Source organism: Trichosurus vulpecula, chromosome 1 (genome assembly GCF_011100635.1).
Source record: "Trichosurus vulpecula isolate mTriVul1 chromosome 1, mTriVul1.pri, whole genome shotgun sequence".
In the NCBI taxonomy this organism is placed as follows: Eukaryota; Metazoa; Chordata; class Mammalia; order Diprotodontia; family Phalangeridae; genus Trichosurus; species Trichosurus vulpecula.
This window is the reverse complement of record NC_050573.1, coordinates 519,327,403-519,346,145: the sequence shown is the minus strand read 5'-3', so window position 1 is coordinate 519,346,145 and position 18,743 is coordinate 519,327,403. Positions and strand designations below refer to the sequence as shown.

Below are 18,743 nucleotides of genomic sequence, written 5' to 3'. Positions count from 1 at the left end.
CATGTTTCAATCAGATTTTCAGCCCTGATCTATCTGCAATACTACTATTTAAACTTTTGCTTCTTTTCACAAAGACTTACAAATCTGATCACATATTAGTCTGGAAAAAAATGAATAAATTGCAACATGGGAGGGGAGGGGGCAGGGATCTGGCCTAACACCTACCAGTGTTACACTATCAGTGATAGCCTTTATTACATGCATGTGAGAATAAAAACCCAGAAGTCAGAACACTCCAGATGACTTGGAGATAAGTGTGTGTAATTGTTCCCATGTAATCTAGAAAATAATATTAATGCATCTAGAAGCAAAGGCACTTTGAAACTTCTTTCCAAGAAAAAAGCATCAGGCAATGCATTTGAATGATAATCTTTGTCTCAATAGTTCAGGTAACATATTTATGGATAGTGCTTTCCTAGACTATGTAGCCAGGCAGCATATCATCAAGTGACTTGACCTAAAAGAGGCCCTGATCCCAGGCATTTCAGGCTAAGATGGGGGGTCAGGTGAAGGGCACACACTGCAATGTCTGTATGTATGTCTATGTATTATTTTCTTTGTTTCCTTTAGCTCTCCTTCCATCCTATGCAAACCACCACCCCCAAATCTCTACTCTTTTTTTCAAATATCATAGTTCTGAGGAATCTTGGGTTTTTTTAAGTGTAAAAAGCTGTTGTTATAACAGTTGTAATTACAACTAAATTTGATCTAGGCAGGAGCCAGAGCATTAGCCATGCAATAAGTTTGTACTAATCACAATGATCTTTATAACAAGGAAATGGCAAACTGCTCTAGTGTCTTTGCCAAGAAAACCCCAGATGGGAATCACAAAGGTAGGACACAACTGAAACAACCGAACAACAACACCACAGCATTGTCTGGTCCCATCCTTCATCAAATTTTACTAATGCTTAAGGGGGAGAGGCGGGAATGCCAAGGATGTATCTCTGCTCACCCCCAAGCGATTCAGTTACCAACAGGCAACACAGGTAGTTACGATTTTTTTTTTTAATGCAGGTCATCAGGGTGGGTGGGGAGGGAGGAGGGGGGAGAATTTGGAACTCAAAGTTTTAAAAAACAAATGTTAAAAATTATTTTTACAAGCAGCTGGGAAATAAGATACATGGGCAATGAGGTATAGAAATCTAGCTTACCCTATAGGAAAATAGAAGGGAAGGAGATAAGAGAAGGAGTGGGGGTGATAGAAGGGAGGGCAGATTGGGGGAAGAGGTAATCAGAATGCATGCTGTCTTGGCCTGGCGGGACAGGAAAGATGGGGAGAAAATTTGGAACTCAAAATCTCGTGGAAGTGAATGTTGAAAACTAAAATAAATAAATAAACTGAAATGTGGGAAAAAAAAAACTTTTTAAAAAGGGCAGTCATTGACTTAAGTTTAGTGGAGAGATGACCAGTAAACCTAATTTGGACAAGAATGGGGCTGGGAAGATGAATGATACATATTTCTGGTAGTTCTGTAAGTCACTTGGGTAGAAAATGAACAGGGCTGTTTCTTTTAGCTTAAATGTTAGATGAATTTGACAACTTCTTTGTCTTCCAAGGGTCAATATGATTGCTGGCCTTGCTGACAACTATCAATAACTAACATGCTAAGTTAGCCAACAGAATCTTTTTGCTCTCTAAGGCAGTCTATCAGCAAATACCTTCAGCTGCCAAGGGTGAAAAGAAACTTTCCTACATTCACACTTTCCTCTTGCTAAGTCTCTAAACTCAAGGTCCAAAGCACTTTTGATGGAAATATTGAAGGACAAAAGGGAAACAAAATAGGACTTCAGTTCAGTTTTAAAATAGACTCCTGTCTTTTTCTTCTCTCTTCCCCATAAAAAATAGGAAAGTGGCAGACTTCTTTTTCTTCTACTAAGTTTAGAGGGGGTACTATAGAATGGAAGGAGGATCAGGATTCAAATTCTGCTATTTTATTATTTGTGTCACATAAAGTAAATAAGCATTTACTGAGTGTCTACTACGGGTCAAGCACCAGTATAAGCACTGGAGATACAAAGAAAGGCAAAAAAAAAAAATCCCTGATCTCAAGGATCTGAAAGTCAAAAGGAAGGGTCAACATGCAAATAACTATGTACAAACAAGAGATAGAGAGGATAAACTGAAAATGATTAACAAAGGGAAGGCACCAGCATTGAGGGCAATCAGATAATCAGGTAAGATTTTAGCTAGGACCTGAGGGGAGCTAAGGAAGGCAGGCTATGGAAATGAGGAGGAAGAAAGTTCTAGGCATGGGGGACAGTCAGTGAAACTGCAGGAGTTGATGAACGGAAAGGAGGCCATGGTCTGTCACTGGATCACAGAGTGAGTGATGGGAAAAGACTAGAAATGTAGGAAGGGCCTCAGTTTCCACATCTGTAAAATTAGGGGGAAGGTGTGAGCTAGATGGCCTCTAATCCTCCTTCTAGATATGCCTATGATGTAGCTTGGTTATCAAAAGTTAAGACTTTTTATCTTTTCCCTCTACTTTTTACGAGCTTATGCACACACCCTGGGCAAACTAACAAAGTCCCCAAACATTGCCTTTGTTTGAACAAAATGCACCCCGCAAGAAGAGACAAGCAGGTTCTCCTTTCCAAATGGCAGGTGTCCAGGGCTGTGGCTTCTCAAATTTTGCACCAGAAACCTTGCCAAAACAAAACCACAAGCTGGTGGTGAAATCTATCCCTTCACCAGCTTCTCAGCTAACTAGACCCTGTATCAACCTGAATTACTGTTAAGCAATTTGAACTGGAAGAACCACTGCCACATAGCAACAGGATGAAATATTTATTGGTAGTTGCTACTGTCTGTTCCCTTTCTGGTCCCTCTTTCCTAGCCCATTCTCTCTCCCTTCCTCCCCATCAAAGCATCACCCAAACACATATCCTTTAATGTTCAGAACAAAATAGTGGCTTCCAACGATGAGATTTTGTTCTTCAAATTTCTTTTTTTTTTTTAAATTACTTTGTATGTCTTTTCTATATACTTATCTGTGTACATGGTACATAATCTCAATAAAATGTAAACTCCTTTATGGCAGGAACTCTGTTGGAATTCCCGCACCCCCACCCCCACTTAGGACCACCAGCACTTAGCACATTTCATAAGTTTACTGAATTTAATTGAATCTAGCCTCTGAAAACCAATGTGGAAATTCAAATATTTTCCTGTTTTTGAATTGAAAAATGTCCCTACTCACTTGGAAAAAAAAAAAAGCTCTAAGACTGAAATCTGAACCATGAAACCTAAATGGTGAAATGACTCTCAAGGCAACAAAGCTAAAACAAAAAACCCAGACTGCATAATGTTTTATGGAGCAGAGATTTCACAGGAGATAAGTAACTGAACAATGCCTTTCATGCCCATTCATCCTAACAATGAGCTACACTTAATTTCTCCTGTTTCTTTGGCCATGTGTACTGAGTACTTCACAAGTAAAACCGGAGTGATTGTATCTACCATAGTAGACCTAAAAACAAAACACCATACTGTGGCCTCTTGAAAAGATGTGGGTTATGTAATTTTTTTCCCTATGACTTAACTTTTTTTTTTTTTTTAAGTAAAACAGTATGGTATTTTGAGCTCCAAACTTCTAAATTACACAGCAAGTGTGGTGGTATGCCAGCTTCTCTGGGGGGTTTTCCCAACCACAGACTTGAAAACACGGCAAATCTGAATAGGGAGGTCCCCTGATTCCTTGGTTACAAGGGAAAATCAAGTCTGAAAGAATGTGTGTGTATAATTTGGTTCTCTGAGCTGAGACTCCTTCAGAATGTCTGTCTAGTCAATCAGATTTAGCGAAATTGACTTGCCCGAGGTCACATGCCTCAAAGTTACTAAAGTTGGGGTGAATAACAACTTTCTGACACACTTTGTAGTCAAATTTGGGTCAGGCCAGGTATGCTCTATTGATGATTCATGGTGTTATCTTCTCTGGACCTTATGCCAAATCTTTGACCCTTTGAGTAAACCAATGTCAATTGCTTCAAGAGACCTCACTCCTGACCCTGTTCCTATCAGTCAATACTAACTATAGAACTGGTTAGGACATATCCGATCACATCCCCCAAAATGAGTTCTGTGAAGAAAGATTTGAAGACCAAGAAAATAGATTCTGAAGCTGCTAAACTATACAGTACTAGCTTATAGGTGACTAACTTTTTTTTTTACCACTACTATTCTTAAGCACAACCATTGCCATCACCTTCAGATCTTCACATTGAGTTTCTCTGTTTGCCAGGCAAATTGAAAGATAAAAGCCAGGAAAACTAGAGACATAGAAGCAGGATAATATCAGGGGAGACCGCTGAACTGGGGGCATCAAGAACTGTGAATTTAATCTCTAATGTCCCACCTTAGGTCATCTAATCTCTCAAAGGCTCACCCTCCTCGATGGCAAAATGAGGGAGCTGAACTCTCTACTGTCCCTTCCAGCTCTGTCAAATCAACCAGGATTTATTAAGTATCCACTACGTACAGGCATTGTGCTAAGTTCCAAGGATACGAAGAAAGGCCAAAAAAAAAATAGTCCCTGTTCTTAAGGAAATCCCAATTTAATGGGGGAAGACAGAATGAAGATGACTATGTACAAATATGATATAAATTGCCAATGAGGGAAAGCACTAGCATTAAGAAGAATCAGAAAAGGCTTATTGCAGAAGGTAGGGTTTTAACATCTTACAGTACTCCATTAGACAGTATTGATTTTACTACCTTTTGGGAAAGATTACTTACTGAAAATTAGAATTCCTAGCCACAATTCTTTACTTTCAGCTTTGACTTATGGAACAAACTATTTCGTGTCTCTGGGTTCCAGTTTTCCTTTCTAACAGGATGGCCACTTCTCTATTTTTTTTTCTTGGCAAGGCATTAGGAGTTAAGTGACTTGCTCAGAGTCACACAGCTAGTAAGCCTCAAGTGTCTGAGGCCGGATTTGAGCTGAGGACCTCCTGACTCCAGTGCCAGTGCTGTAGCCACTGTACCATCTAGCTCCCCTTATTTCAATTTCATTTTAATTAAATTTTATTTTATTTTCTGATCTGCAATCTCTTCTTCCCTACTACATACATGAGAGCAGAAAAGAACAGAATCAGAGCGTCCCTAGACCTTAAATACAACATGAAGGTCAGATTTTTAAATTATTAAAATAAAATTGACATCTGCCTATTAATCAAGATATAATCAATGCCTAACTGAATTTATTTCCCCGTGAACCACTTTAGTTGTCTGAATCCTAGACTCAGCTCTTTATATGACCAGGAGTCTTTGTGTTCTTTTTAAAGACTATAACCTCTGGGAAAGGCCTTCTATCAAATATGATGGTTGACTATTATAAACAACTTTTGAAGATTCTGCAATCATCGATAACAGTCAGTTATTAGACTTAGTATCATTCTCTATGCATTTTAATCAGCACATAATCCAAGTTCTATTTCTTGGCCCTTGTTTGTCATTTATGACTTAAGGAGAATCAGGTATTGTTTCTGTCTCATGATTAAACTCAGGTCTGATTACTAAGTCATGGGTCAACAGCCTCCTTAATCTGGACTATTATCAGTCCTGCTGAGTAATGCACATGAGGGCCATTGGAGGGCAAACAGAGGGAGTGAGAAGGATATGGGGGAACAAGAGAGAAAGAAAAGGGTTGGCTAGTAATGAAGTGGTAGTTAGCAATTTCTGTACTTGAGGGCAAGCTGAGAGTAGAAGAGGATAGAAGGGACTTTGAGGAATGGGGGAAAATCATAAGAGCTCATTTACAAATCAATCATATTTTACTTGTGCTTCCCTCCCTGCCTCCCCCCCTCCCCGCCCCACCCATCTTACTTTCTTATTTATCCTGGACGCCCTTGAATCAGTTACTATGAATACATGAATCAGTATGATCTTTTTTCTTCTCTCATCAGGTACTTTTGACTGCTTCAATTTTGCCCAGTTTTCTTTCATTCCCTGGGTATGCATACTTTTTTTTTTCACCTGTGGTGAAACCAGCGCTATAACTAGGGTAGGACAATCAGGCCTTGGCCCCAGGGTGTTTAAATTTAAAAAATTTTGAAAAGCATTTGTACTTCTTCAGCAAATAAAAATAACCAAGTTTAGTACCTAGTTAGTTAAAATTGAAAGCTAACCCTCTTTCCCTCTGTCCCCTGAGGGTGACCTCCTCCTTGCTCTGCTCTCTTCCCCAGAAGCAGCCTCATGATGTTTGCAAGGTCTCTGCTCATGAGTCCTTGTGGCCCATATTCTGAGATCTCTCCCTGTCCCCTCCCAACTGATTTTAAAAGCTGATTTTAAAGCCTGTGGTTCTTGCTTTGGGCACAAGAAATGCTTCTTTTTTGTAGTTCTTGGTGCACACAAGAGGAAAGAACCTTTCTCTGGGACACTATAAGGTTTCTCTGTTGCTGAAGAGAGAGGACATGTGCTCCTTTGCTCTTCAATCTCTGACAACAGCACCCTCTTCTAACCTGTAGGATGATTCTATATCGATTATTTACTCCCATGAAGCATCTCCATTTAAATTTAAAAATACAGCATGGAGAGAGACTGCACTCCGGCCACACTACTAGGTCAGGTCAGTAAGGACTTAAAACAAGTCAGGGATAGCCTTTGGCAAGGAGGTGAAGTAGAGGAGGTGTATTTAATACCTTCATCTCTCTTTTTTTAAGCCCTCTCTCCCCACTCTGCTCTAAATTTATCTCTGCTGCAGTATTATCTGATAAAGACTTAAAGCAAGGGCTGGCTATCTTCCCAAAGGGGTTTTCACTTATTCATTCCTGGTATGAAGATGTGTGGATGAAGGACGTTCATCACCTGATGGAGAACAATCCAGGATCAGTCTAAAATCTGATGTTGGGATCTGAATCAGGAAGAGCAGGGAAGGAATATCACAGGATCACAGTCCTTAAGCTGGAACAGCCTTCAGTGGTTATCTAGTCCAATCCCTTCATTTATAGTTGGGGAAACTGAGTCAGGAATTTAAGTGACTTGCCCAATGTCAAATAGGGAGTAAACATCGAAGATAGGATTTGAACCCAGGTCCTCAGATTTCAGTCACGTGCTCTTCTCCCTATGCCAGGTTGCCTCCCTAAGGTGGGCTCAGTTCCTATGTTTGGATGCTTGTGTGCTTCTCTCTACAACCTGGCCCCTGTGACGATAAAAATCAGATGCCAGAGGCTGCCAGTTATTGACTTAAAAGTTTTTTCCTATTCATCTTTCAAGGCCAAACTGAAGCCACATCTTCTCTATTCTCTTCTACTAGAAGTGCTCAGCCCCTCCTCTGAACTTCGGACTTGTCTTGTATTCTAACACTTTATCTTGGACTACAACACAAAATCATAGATTTAGATCTAAAAGGGCCTTTAGAGGTCATCTGGCCCAAATCCCTCATTTTACAGAAGGCCACAGGCATTAAGTGACTGGCCTAAGGCTACATAAGTAATGAGAGGCAGAATTAGGATTTGAACCCCACATATTCCAAATTCAATGCAATGGAAAGATCACTAGCTCTCGGAGTCAGGAGACCTAGGGTCTACCCCCACCTCTGCCACAGAATTCCGCTGGGCCAAAGTTTTCTTGTAGGTACAATAAGGCAGTTGGAATGCCACCTGCATGACCTTTGGAATCTAGCCTTTCTGGGCCTCTGTTTCCTCATATGTCAAATGAGTAGGATTGGAATGCAAAGTCATTTTCTGCTTTAACTCAATGATCCCAGATGATCTCCACAGACTAATTTCCTATTTCCTTCAGCTACTGAAACAAAACATTTATTAAGCACTTACTATGTACAGAACAGTGTTGGGCACTAGAGGAAGTACAAATAAGAACTACAGGTAGGTTCCAATTACTGTGAAGAATTAAATCCCCTGAAGTGGTCACATGTATTTGAATGTGCGCTATTTGAAGTTATAATCATGTAAAGTGTGGTCATTGGTTGGTTCCAGCCCAGTTGAAAGAGACAGTGTGAATTTCAATAATATGACCACTACGTGAGATTTTTCATTTGTGCTAATTGGGTCCCAGCTGTAGCTCATGGAACTTACAGTTTCATGAGAGAATTATAGCATATATCAAATTATAATAATACAATATAGTACTCATAGTAGGTGCATAAGGCAGATATAAATAATTTTTTTTTCTACAATCCAAGGGTGGCAGAGGGGAACATTTTTATTAACTAGGAGAATCAGAGTGGGTTTCATGGAAGAGGTTCGATTTGAGTTAGGAAAGTCTTCAGTTCTCAGCTCATTTGGATAGCAAAGATGACTGATAGGACCAGAACCCAGGGACTGGTCATGTGATCATGCTTTTCTAGCTTAGGTTACTAATTCGTAATACTTTTACAGATGTTCTCTGGTGACTGACTCAGACAGCTGCCCATCCTCCTCATCTCAAATGGATTTCTTGAATCCTATTATTAGAGGTTTTGTTGTCATTCAATTAGTCAATTCCCATCAATATGTTTTTATATTATATAACACACACACACACACACACACACACACACACACACATATATATATACATAATACATCCATTGGTTCACAGTTTTACACTGAAGAAAATGAAGTGAAGAATCCTGAGCACATCAAAGAAAATGAGCTCTATGTAAACCTAACAAATCAGTAATATCTACTATGTGGTTTTATCAATCTACTGGACCATGGCTACTGGTGGTTTTCAAATTAGATTTATCTTAAGTGAAAAATCAAAGATCCTACCCATTCAAATCACTGCATGCTTTAATCATACTTTCATAAAACGGTCTAAGAATTTTAAAATATAAGGTTTCGTCTTATTAAAATATCAGTATGAATTCCCAGGTAGGCACTAGACCTGTTGCTATAAAGGTGTTTCTACTTCATGGAAATCTGCAGTCCCTCAGAGAGCTCCTTGCCTAAATTCAGTAATGATTTATGGAGAAGAGTTAATATTAATTCACTTTACCAACTGTTGTCCAGCCTGTTTTGTTAGTAAGGGTTAGTAAGCAAAAATAAGACAAAAAAAACATAAAGTTTTTTAAAAGCCAGTAAAACGCAAATTAAAAATAAAGTCCCCAGAGCCTGCAGTATAGAATTTTGAGTTCTGCCAGATTGCTGCACAGCCACCAAGCCCTCAAATTCCTCTCTGCTATTACAGCATAGTAATGCTATCTCAGGATGCTGCTGGTTTGTGCCATTTCAAAACATACAGAGTATCTCTTCTTGTTCTCAGTCATTTCCCTCATAGGGAAATCTGACCCCAGGACTCCAAGGTGTTTCAGGGGTTTTTTGGCTGCTATTTATTGCATTGTTACTACTTCCAATTTATTTAGAGAATCCTAAGTATATCCAGGCAGGATTTAAAAAAAAAAAAAGGGCAGGAGCCACATGGCATTAACTGAAGTGAGTAACCACCCAGTCAGTGAAATGTTCATTGTGTGAGCTTCCTGCAGGGCAAGGGTGGACTTAGTCTTCCCTTACACTGAAAACAAAAACACTTTGGGATTTTTTTTTTAATTCCATGATCCTTCCCAGGCTCCCACCAAGGCATCCCACAATTCCTTTCTGTATGACTGCACTCCACATTATTTTTTAAATGCACCATTTTTTTTCATGACCGCTCCCTTCCAGTGGACAGGAGAATATACTTGACTTGCTTCAGAACAGGAGTTCTTAACCCGGAGTGTGTGTGTGTGTGTGTGTGTGTGTGTGTGTGTGTGTGTGTGTATGTGGATACATACACACACACACATATATAAATATACATATACACACACATACACACATATAAATCTATTAATTATCTTTATGTGTTTGTGTAAATGTATGTGTGTGCGTGTGTGTGTGTGTGTGTGTGTGTGTGTGTATATATATATATATATATACACACAGAACAACAGAATACTTTCCTGACAAACATACAATATAAAGCAAGAAAAAGAAAAACACAACAAAACCCAAGAAAAACACCCAAGTAACCAGATTTTCCCGAGTTGTGCTGCTCTGTCACCAAGAGACTAACCTGATTGTCTTTCTTTTGCTTCTTCTGAAACACATAGCTCAGCCCCTATGTCATCATGGGATGACAACACCAGCCCAGAAGTTCAATTTCTCATGCATAGACAGGCTCAGTGGGGCAAGTTGGTGTCCTTATGGAGGCCAATAGCAATGGCTGACGCCTTCCTACCTTACAAATCAAATGCTCTACGTTCCTGATTGCAGTGTTAGCAGTAATCTATCTCCCTCTAAAGACTGCATTTCTCCTCTTCCCTTCAAGCAGGGATTAAGGTAACCATGCCTCCCCATTCCCCACTTGGTTTACAGTCAGTTAAGGCTTGCAAGAAGGTCTCTATTTGTTTGGCCTACTGGGCCAATGCTGATCATCCCGAGTCAGTGGTAAGAAACATGCCTTAGGGTCTGCCTCATCACTTGCACAGTTTTGTGTTTCCTTATCTAACACTCATTCCTTTTCTGAAACGGTTCATTTTTCCTCCTAACATCTCCAATTATTCAACTCTTCAAGATTCCAACTGGAGGTGTAAGCTGCCAATTTCTGTATCACCATTTTTCAAGACCTCCCAACCTCAGATAGAAGCTTGAACCTAAGAAGTCTAATCCTCTGGGAGTCTTTTCTCTCCCATTAGCAAGGTGCATTGGTCATCTTCATGGCCAAAAGGACATTGGTTGGCCCAGTCTTTTATGTATCTTAACCAGCTACCATAATAGAGTGTTGGGAAACACTGATTTCTGGTCTCTATAGAGTGTGGTTTAGGCAATGTTTATTATTGACCTGAGGTCCTAAAGCCCTCAAACATCTTAAACACCACCTCTGTGGTGCCCCCAAAATTCCTTAACTTGAGTCACCACTCACTCAGTAAGTCAATGGAATTCTTTCATTACATAGCAGCAAGTTGCCTGACATTGGACTCTCTCTGAAGGAACAGGCTGTTTCTGAATGGGCTTCCACAGAGGACAATATAATCCCCTTAAGATTTTGAAATGCTGAAGAGTGTAACCCCTTGCTCTGCCCAGACCCTAAGCAAATACTCCCTGGAAAAGGAGCTACCTTTTCCATCCCTCCAGGGCTTCTTTCCCTTCCCTTGCAAGACTCTGTCCCCAGGCTAACTGCCAGAATCTAGGATCCAGGTAATTGGAGTCACCACATGGAATGCATCAGTCCTAGCAAGCTCATTATGGCTATACTTAGGAATATTGAGACCATTAGCTTCTCTCCCTCATTAGTAATATTCTCTTGACCACCTAAAGGCTCTTTTCCAGAGTACCACTCACAGATCTAGCATCACTGCAGGCCAGATCATGGACCTCTAAAGATTATCTATTCCAATGGTCTCATTTTATAGATGGGAACTGATCCCAGAAAAATTTAAGAGAATTGTCCAAGGTTACACAGTTAGTAAATATCAGGGTCAGGATTTGAATCCTGGTCTTCTGACTCTCAATTTAGTACTCTTTCCAATGTAACTTGCTCCTGCTATAAACGATTAGACTGCAGTCTCTACAGTCTTCTCTCACAATTTGCTTAGGGCCCTTCTGCAACCTCACTGGCTATGCATATTCATTTTGGTCTTAAGCCTATACCTTCCTTCCAGTCCAGTGATGTTCAGATAATTGGAACCAGCCAGTTGGGTCCCCGGTGGGACAGCTACTACTACTCACAGCTTATTGTTTGTCCTTCATTCTCAAAGAGGACTGTGACATCAGGAAGGTGATGCCATGACTTTCAAGTGAATTGGATTTAAATGAGGGAGGGCTGTGCAAGGTCACCAACCTCACTGTCTCCTCCACAGCCATCTGGGTCAATTGGCAAGATAAAGATCAGGACGACTGGAGATGGCCCCGGATGCAGTGGGAGACCTTGGCCTTTTTAAGGTAAAGTATTCCCCAGGTCTGTTTGACTGAGGCAACACCCATTCAGTGATTAAGGTTCCTTCCTTCTTTATGTCCTTCCTTCATTCCTTCTTTCCTTTGCTGCCTCCTCTTCCTCTGTCCACATAGGGTATGGTACCCTTACCTAAGGGTGCTCTGCCCAAAGGAATATAAATTTTGATCACGGAACTCTCACAAGATATCTTGGAGTTTACAGCTAGATTTCTTTCTTAAGGACCATATCTTAAATCTAAATCACTCTGGCTCTCACTGATTGGCAAACAATATGTCCCAGCCCAAGCCTCACTTGGTCATTGTTTGGGCCTTGAGGCTCAGAGTGAATGTAAATAGCAATTGTTTCTGTTTTGGCCAGAAACCCTGACAGTCTTCCCTTTCCAGAGTGATTTTTTCTTTTTTTTTCACCTAGATAAAAGAGGCCATTCTCTGCCTCATTTCTCACCTAACCTTTATCACTGAATGGACTTTGCCTCAGTCAAACTGAGACCTGGGAAAGACCTTACCTTACTTAGAAAGGCCAAGGTCTCCCATTGCATCCGGGGCCATCTCCAGTTGTCCTGCTCTATATCTGGCCTCTGGACCCAGAGGAAGCTCCAGAGGAGAAAGTGAGACTGGTGACTTTGCACAGTCCTCCCTCATGCAAATCAAATTCACTTGCATGTCATGGAATCATCTTTCTGATGTCATGGTCCTCTTTAAGAACGAAGGACAAACAATAACTTGTTCGAACAGCACACTTTAGAAGGAGGGACCTTGAGAGAGTCAGATGAGGTTTCTTTTTGGTACAGCAATGCAGCTCTGTGAAGTCTGATCATCATGATGACTTATGTGTCTCTATATTCCTATATGTTCTAAATGTCTCTGGGAAAAGTCTTGTGCATTGAGTCGTGCTATAAATTCTCTTTTAGTCAATAATTAAGTACCTACTATGTGCCGCACATAATATAAACGACCCCTCTACTGTATGGGCTTATCAATTAAGGCCACAAAACTGCAGGAATAGGGTGAGCTGGAGAGTTTTCCTTTAAGTTTTCATTCAAGTCCTTTTAAAATATTCCCATTACACACTGCTTACTCCTTGACCAGAATTTCTCTCAGTCAACATTTTTTATGTGTGTTCTGGAAGACTGTACTTCTAATCAGAGTACGAGCATGCCTCTTGCAGTAGGAGTATCCCCCAAACCAGAAAGAACCCTATTTCTTTGAAAAGAAATCACATTTAAAAAGTTACTCCTTTTAAAAATTATTTAAATTGATTGATGTATTTTGTTTTGGAACAAGAGACTTCTTCCAAAACTCTTCTATACCACTGCAGCAGACCGTCCTCCCTGCTCCCAAAAAAGTTTATTGGTTATTTACAGAAAGGAGGAAGCTGTCTACGAACTTTGATAGTATTGCCATAAACATGCCTCCCTTTCTCAATCAGAGGTAATGACCTATACAGAGTCACCTGCAACTGCCCTCACCCCCAGTTTCCATATAATCTTACCCTATCATGTCTATGACTAGTTTTTATAAGATGAGGCTGCACTAACCTAGGAATGTAAGGGTCTGCTCCTGCTGTCCCTAGAACATGAGAAAGGAAACAAGGGAAGGCTCAAATAACAGCAGTACTGCTGGAAGTTCCCAGGGATTTAATTACCATCTCTAAACTGACCTGTCCTTCCCCAACCTCTCTGCTGACCTCTAATCTTGCATCTCCAACTACTTTTCAGATATTTCAGACTGGATGTGCAGGAGGCATCTCAAACTCATCATGTCCAAAACAGAACAGAACCTTTTTCTCAGTATCCCTCTTCCCTCCTACCCTTATTACTTCAGAAGGCAACACCATCTTCACAATCCTTTGGGCTCATAGTCTAGGGGTCATCCTCAACTCTTCACTGTTTCTCATCCCCCATCATCCAATCAATTGCCAAGGCCTGTCAATTTCACTTTTGTAGCAGCTCTTGAATACCCCCTCCCCCTCCTCTGACACCACCACCACTCTGGGACAGGACTTATCACCTCATACCTAAGCTACTGTGATAGCCTGCTAATGGGTCTGCCTGTTTCAAGTGTCTCCCCACTCTAATCCATCCTCTACTGAGCCACTAAAGTAATTTTTCTAATTCACAGGTCCCACCATGTTATCACCACCACACTCAATAAACTTCAGTGGCTGGCTCCCTAGCACCTCCAGGATCAAATACAAAATGCTCTGTTTGGTATTCAAAGTCCTTTACGACCTAGCACCCTCCTGCCTTTCCAGTCTTCTCACACCTTATACCCCTACAAGTGGTCTTCGATTTAGTGAGACTGACCTCCTTGCTGTTCCATGAACAAGACACTCCATATCTCTCAGCTTTGGGTATATTCTCTGGTTGATGCTCTCCCTCCCTCTTCCTACTTTCTTCCCTGCCTTCCTTTAAGTCTCAATTAAAATCTTATCTTCTGTAGCAAGGCTTTCCCAACCCCTTTTAATTCTAGTGCCTTTCCTCTCTCATTTACTTCCTATTTATTCTATTTATGGCCTGTTTGTATATATTCCTTTGCTTGTTTTCTTCTCTCCTTAGATTCCAGGCACCTTGAGGGCAGAGACTGTGTTTTGCCTCTTTTTGTATCTTTGTTGCTTAGCTGTCCCCGGCCCACAGTAGGCACTTAATTAATATTTATTAACCAATCAACAATTTTAGAACTAACAGTTACTTGAATAGAGCCACTCCTGCTTTATCACAAATCAAGTAACAATTCCCCTGCCCATGGGTAAGTCTGCATATTAATTCCAGAAGACCCTTAGAGATGGTAGGCGGAGGAAAGGAAAGCCAATTCTCCATCATCCTAGTGTTATCTGCTGGGGTCTTATGAATAATAATTAACTCATAACACAGGCATGCCAGAAAAAGCAAGGGGAAGGCTCAGAAGGTATTGTCCAGGATAGTTATGGCTGACTCTACAATGACACAGGGTTATCCTTGTCTGGCCCTTTAGTGTAGTCTGTGCCTTAAGCTTTTTTTTTTTTAATGTGTTGTCTTCCCACCATGAGATTATAAGTACCTTGATGGCAGGGACTGTCTTTCTTTTTTTTTGTATTTGTACGGCCAGTGACTATAGCATGGGGCCTGCAGATGGTTGGCACTCAACAAATGTTTATTGACTACAGACTAAGAGATTTAAAAGCACATCTCAACATATAAGTAAGGCCTTTCCAGAGATATACACAATACACAGGAATATACAGAGGCGTGAAGAAAGCCATCAAAATGATCAGACTTCTCAGATCTCTGTTGTTCTGCCACAAAGAAGCCTCATCTGACACCAGTCTAAACACCAGCTCAGAGGCCTAGACTCCCTTTACTTTTACTTTTTTCTTGTAGGTAGCCTTAGAATAAAGGAAGACTGGTGCCACCTAGGGTTATTGGTAACAGTCTCTGCCTTCTTGTACCATCCATCATTTGCCATGAATTCTTGATTATGGCGACACTTTTAGATTATAATTGAGACATTTGAAGCTTTAGTACCCAGACTGAGTAAATAAGACTTCACTTTTAAAACATAGGAGGCCAACTAGAAAGCCCAGAGCAGAGGTGGAGGATCTGGGGCCTCGAGGCCACATGTGGCCCTCTAGGTCCTCAAGTGTGGCCAACGGCCACATGTGGCCTCAAGGCCCCAGGTTTCCCACCTCTGGCCCAGAGTATAAAAAAAAATATATAGAAATCTGCCCATATCCAGTAATTCTTGATTCTGAAAATAATATGTACTAACACACTACATTTTTAACTTCTAAATAATGTGTTTGGTTTATGAAAATTCTATTGCCTATGTACATGAGGTCTGAAATGCGAACCATCTTAATTACAAAAGATCAAATAGGCCTTGAAAGTTAACCAACAGATGAAAAACGTGACTTTGCTTCAAACACTTGGCTAATTCAAAAGTGGCCCAGCAGATTGCATTTCCAGAAATATTCAGTTCTGAGTGGGAAACAAGGGTGAGAAAATTCAATTGACTGGGAGCTTTGGGAGATGCTCCTATAACCCCCAGAAAATTGGGTGAAGAAAATAAGGTGTCTTTTATATCACTGAGATATAATTGTGCAAACATGGATATTGTGTCATAATATTTTGGATAAAATTAAACAAGGCAAGTTATGGCACATAACAGGAGACAGGACTCCACGTTTCAGACCCAATCTGCACATTAATTTCAGTGGCTGCCTTTTTCTTTAATAAATAAAATTTTTAAATTATTCTCCTCTCTGGGAAAAAAAAAAAAAAAACAAAAAACTAAACCAAACAACCCTTTGGGCTTAACAGCCTTGTCCTCCTTGTTTTAAAATGACTCCATACATCAGGTCCAAATAATATTGGAAAAGGATGTATCATCCTAATAAAATAATATTCCAAAAGAAATAGAGAAATCCATGGTTCCTCCATTGTTCTAACTCTTCTTTACAACATGATTAATGTGAAAATATGTTTAATATGAATGTATGTGTAGAGCCTGTATCAGATTACATGCCATCTTGGGGTGGGGAGGAGGGAAGAGAGGAGGAGAAAATTTGGAACTCAAAATCTTATTTCCTAAAAATAATTAATTAATATAAAAAAAAGAAATAGAGAAATCATGACAAGTAGGTATAGCCACCCACTGTTCATATGTTTACTACCCACATATGGGTGGAAGATTAAATGATTTCTCTCTAGTTGGGCCCTTCCCCAAATAACGTGAATGCTTGAGAACTCAATCTTTAAAACAAACTTCACAGATAACAATAATAGTGATTATTACTGACATGATATAACATTTTAAAGTTTGCAAAATGCTTCATGTCCGTTAGTTCATTTAAGCCGTACAACAGTCCCGGGAGACAGGCATGATAGGTATTGATAACTCCATCATTTCAGATGAGGTGACTTGCTCATGGCCACAGAGAATGTGAATGCCTGGGGTAAAATTTGAGCCTGGGTCTTCCCGATGGTAGAGGAAAAGACCTGGATTTGGAGTCAGAGGTGGGTTCAAATCCATCATTGCCGTCATAGTTAACATTATAGAGTCCTTACTATGTGTCAGGCACTATGCTAAACACTTTACAAATATTATATCACTTGATCCTCACAACAACCTTTGGAGGTGCTTTTACCAACCCCATTTAACTGAGGCAACTGAGGCAAACAAAAATTAAGTGATTTGCCCAAGGTCACATAGCTGGTAAATATCTGAGGCTGGATTTGAATTCAAGGTATTTCTGACTCCAGGCCCAGGCTTCTATCCACCATGCCATCTAAATTACTGACTATGTGACACTGAGCAAGTCACTTAATTTCTCTGGGCCCCAATATTCTCATCTGTAAAATGAAGACGTTAAGACTAGATGGTATATTAGGAAGGCAGAATTTATGATTTCAAAGAGAATCTCATATGTGCCTAAAAGGTCCGGAACCGCAAGATATAAGGAATTCTCTAGGCAGAAGGCAGGAGAACTAAAGCATGTATTTATACTCCACAATAACAAGCCCACAAACCAGCGTCCCCATTTTGATATTTTCATCAAAAGCTTCCAGGCCCAATAAGTCCGCCTTATAAGGGTAACCAAAAGGCCACAGAGAAGCGAGATGGTATAAGGCAAAATCGTATACATGCTTCCCCTCTACCGTAAGAAGATTACCACTAGCCTCTAGTCAGCTCTGCTACCGGCAGCTCAGCTTTGGCTGTAGGTGTCTCTGGCTCCAACCGGAAAAGGAAAGGAGGATCTTCAAGCTGTCCTCTCCCCTCTTATAGAGTTTTTGACATCATCAAGCGCCGCCTGAACGACCAGGGCCGATTGGTTCTTGACTTGGCCCCTCCCCCAGCGTAGACCACGTTAACACACCTCCCCTCAGCCAGCGCCACGACTCATCACACAGGAAGCTCTGGTCCTGCCCCTGAAGAGCAAGCCCCAGCATCCAGGGAAGCTCAACGAGGCGAGCTGAGTCATTCAAAGAAAACAAAGTCCATTCTGGCTACAGATGGTCTCTAAGGCTCTTTCTAGCCCTCAGTCCTATCTTATCACTAGGCAACAACGTCTAAGATCCCTTTCAGCTCTAAATCTATGACCTACTCTTCTTTACCTCCTCTTGCCATTGGACCCAGACGGCCCAGAAAGAGAGAGTGAGGCTGGTGACCTTGCACAGCCCTGCCTCACTTAAATCCAATTCACTTGCATGTCATGGCATCACCTTCCTGATGTCATGGTGCTCTTCGAGAACGAAGGACAAACAACAACTTCCTCTTAGAAGTTTGCTGCTAGCTGTTTTTCCACACATCCTTATTCCTCCCCACTACCATCCCTGCTCCCTCTGCAGAATGTTGTGAGATGTTCCATTAATCTCTTCACATATTCTGGGAATGATGTGAGAGGAAGCAGGGAAGATTTTTTTGCTAGGCTTTATCAGTGCCGTTTGGCTGAGCTATTTACAGGGATGGAGAGGGAAGCCAGGTGTATGAGTCAAAGATGGCCTCTCCGGCACAACAGATGACAATGTGTCTGCCATTCATCAGTTTCTCAGAGTGCCTGTCTCCCCCACAAGCAGCAAGCAATCCTCCAGGGCAATCAGGTTTAAACCAAACACACCGACGATTAAATTATAGTGGAGATTTTTATATAGGTGAGGCAGAGCAACTCCTTAGCTCTCAATGATGTCAGACTCTAAACTGTGGTCCTTTATGTTGACCTGAGGCTTGCCACAAGGACCCTGCATCGAGCCTATCCTTGTGGTTTTCACTTATAAAAGCAGCATCACTCATCTTTCCCTTAAAGATACAGACACAACGAAAGGCCCAGGTCACAAAAGTGCATACTGAGGTTCAGAATCAAAATAAAATCCCCGCAATGACCGGTCTCT

At 40.9% G+C, this 18,743-nt stretch overlaps 1 protein-coding gene across 1 annotated transcript in view; it reads right to left on the bottom strand.

The window, feature by feature from the left end:
• Window positions 1–18,743, bottom strand: part of PCSK5 (proprotein convertase subtilisin/kexin type 5) — a 618,746-nt gene that overhangs the window by 541,040 nt on the left and 58,963 nt on the right.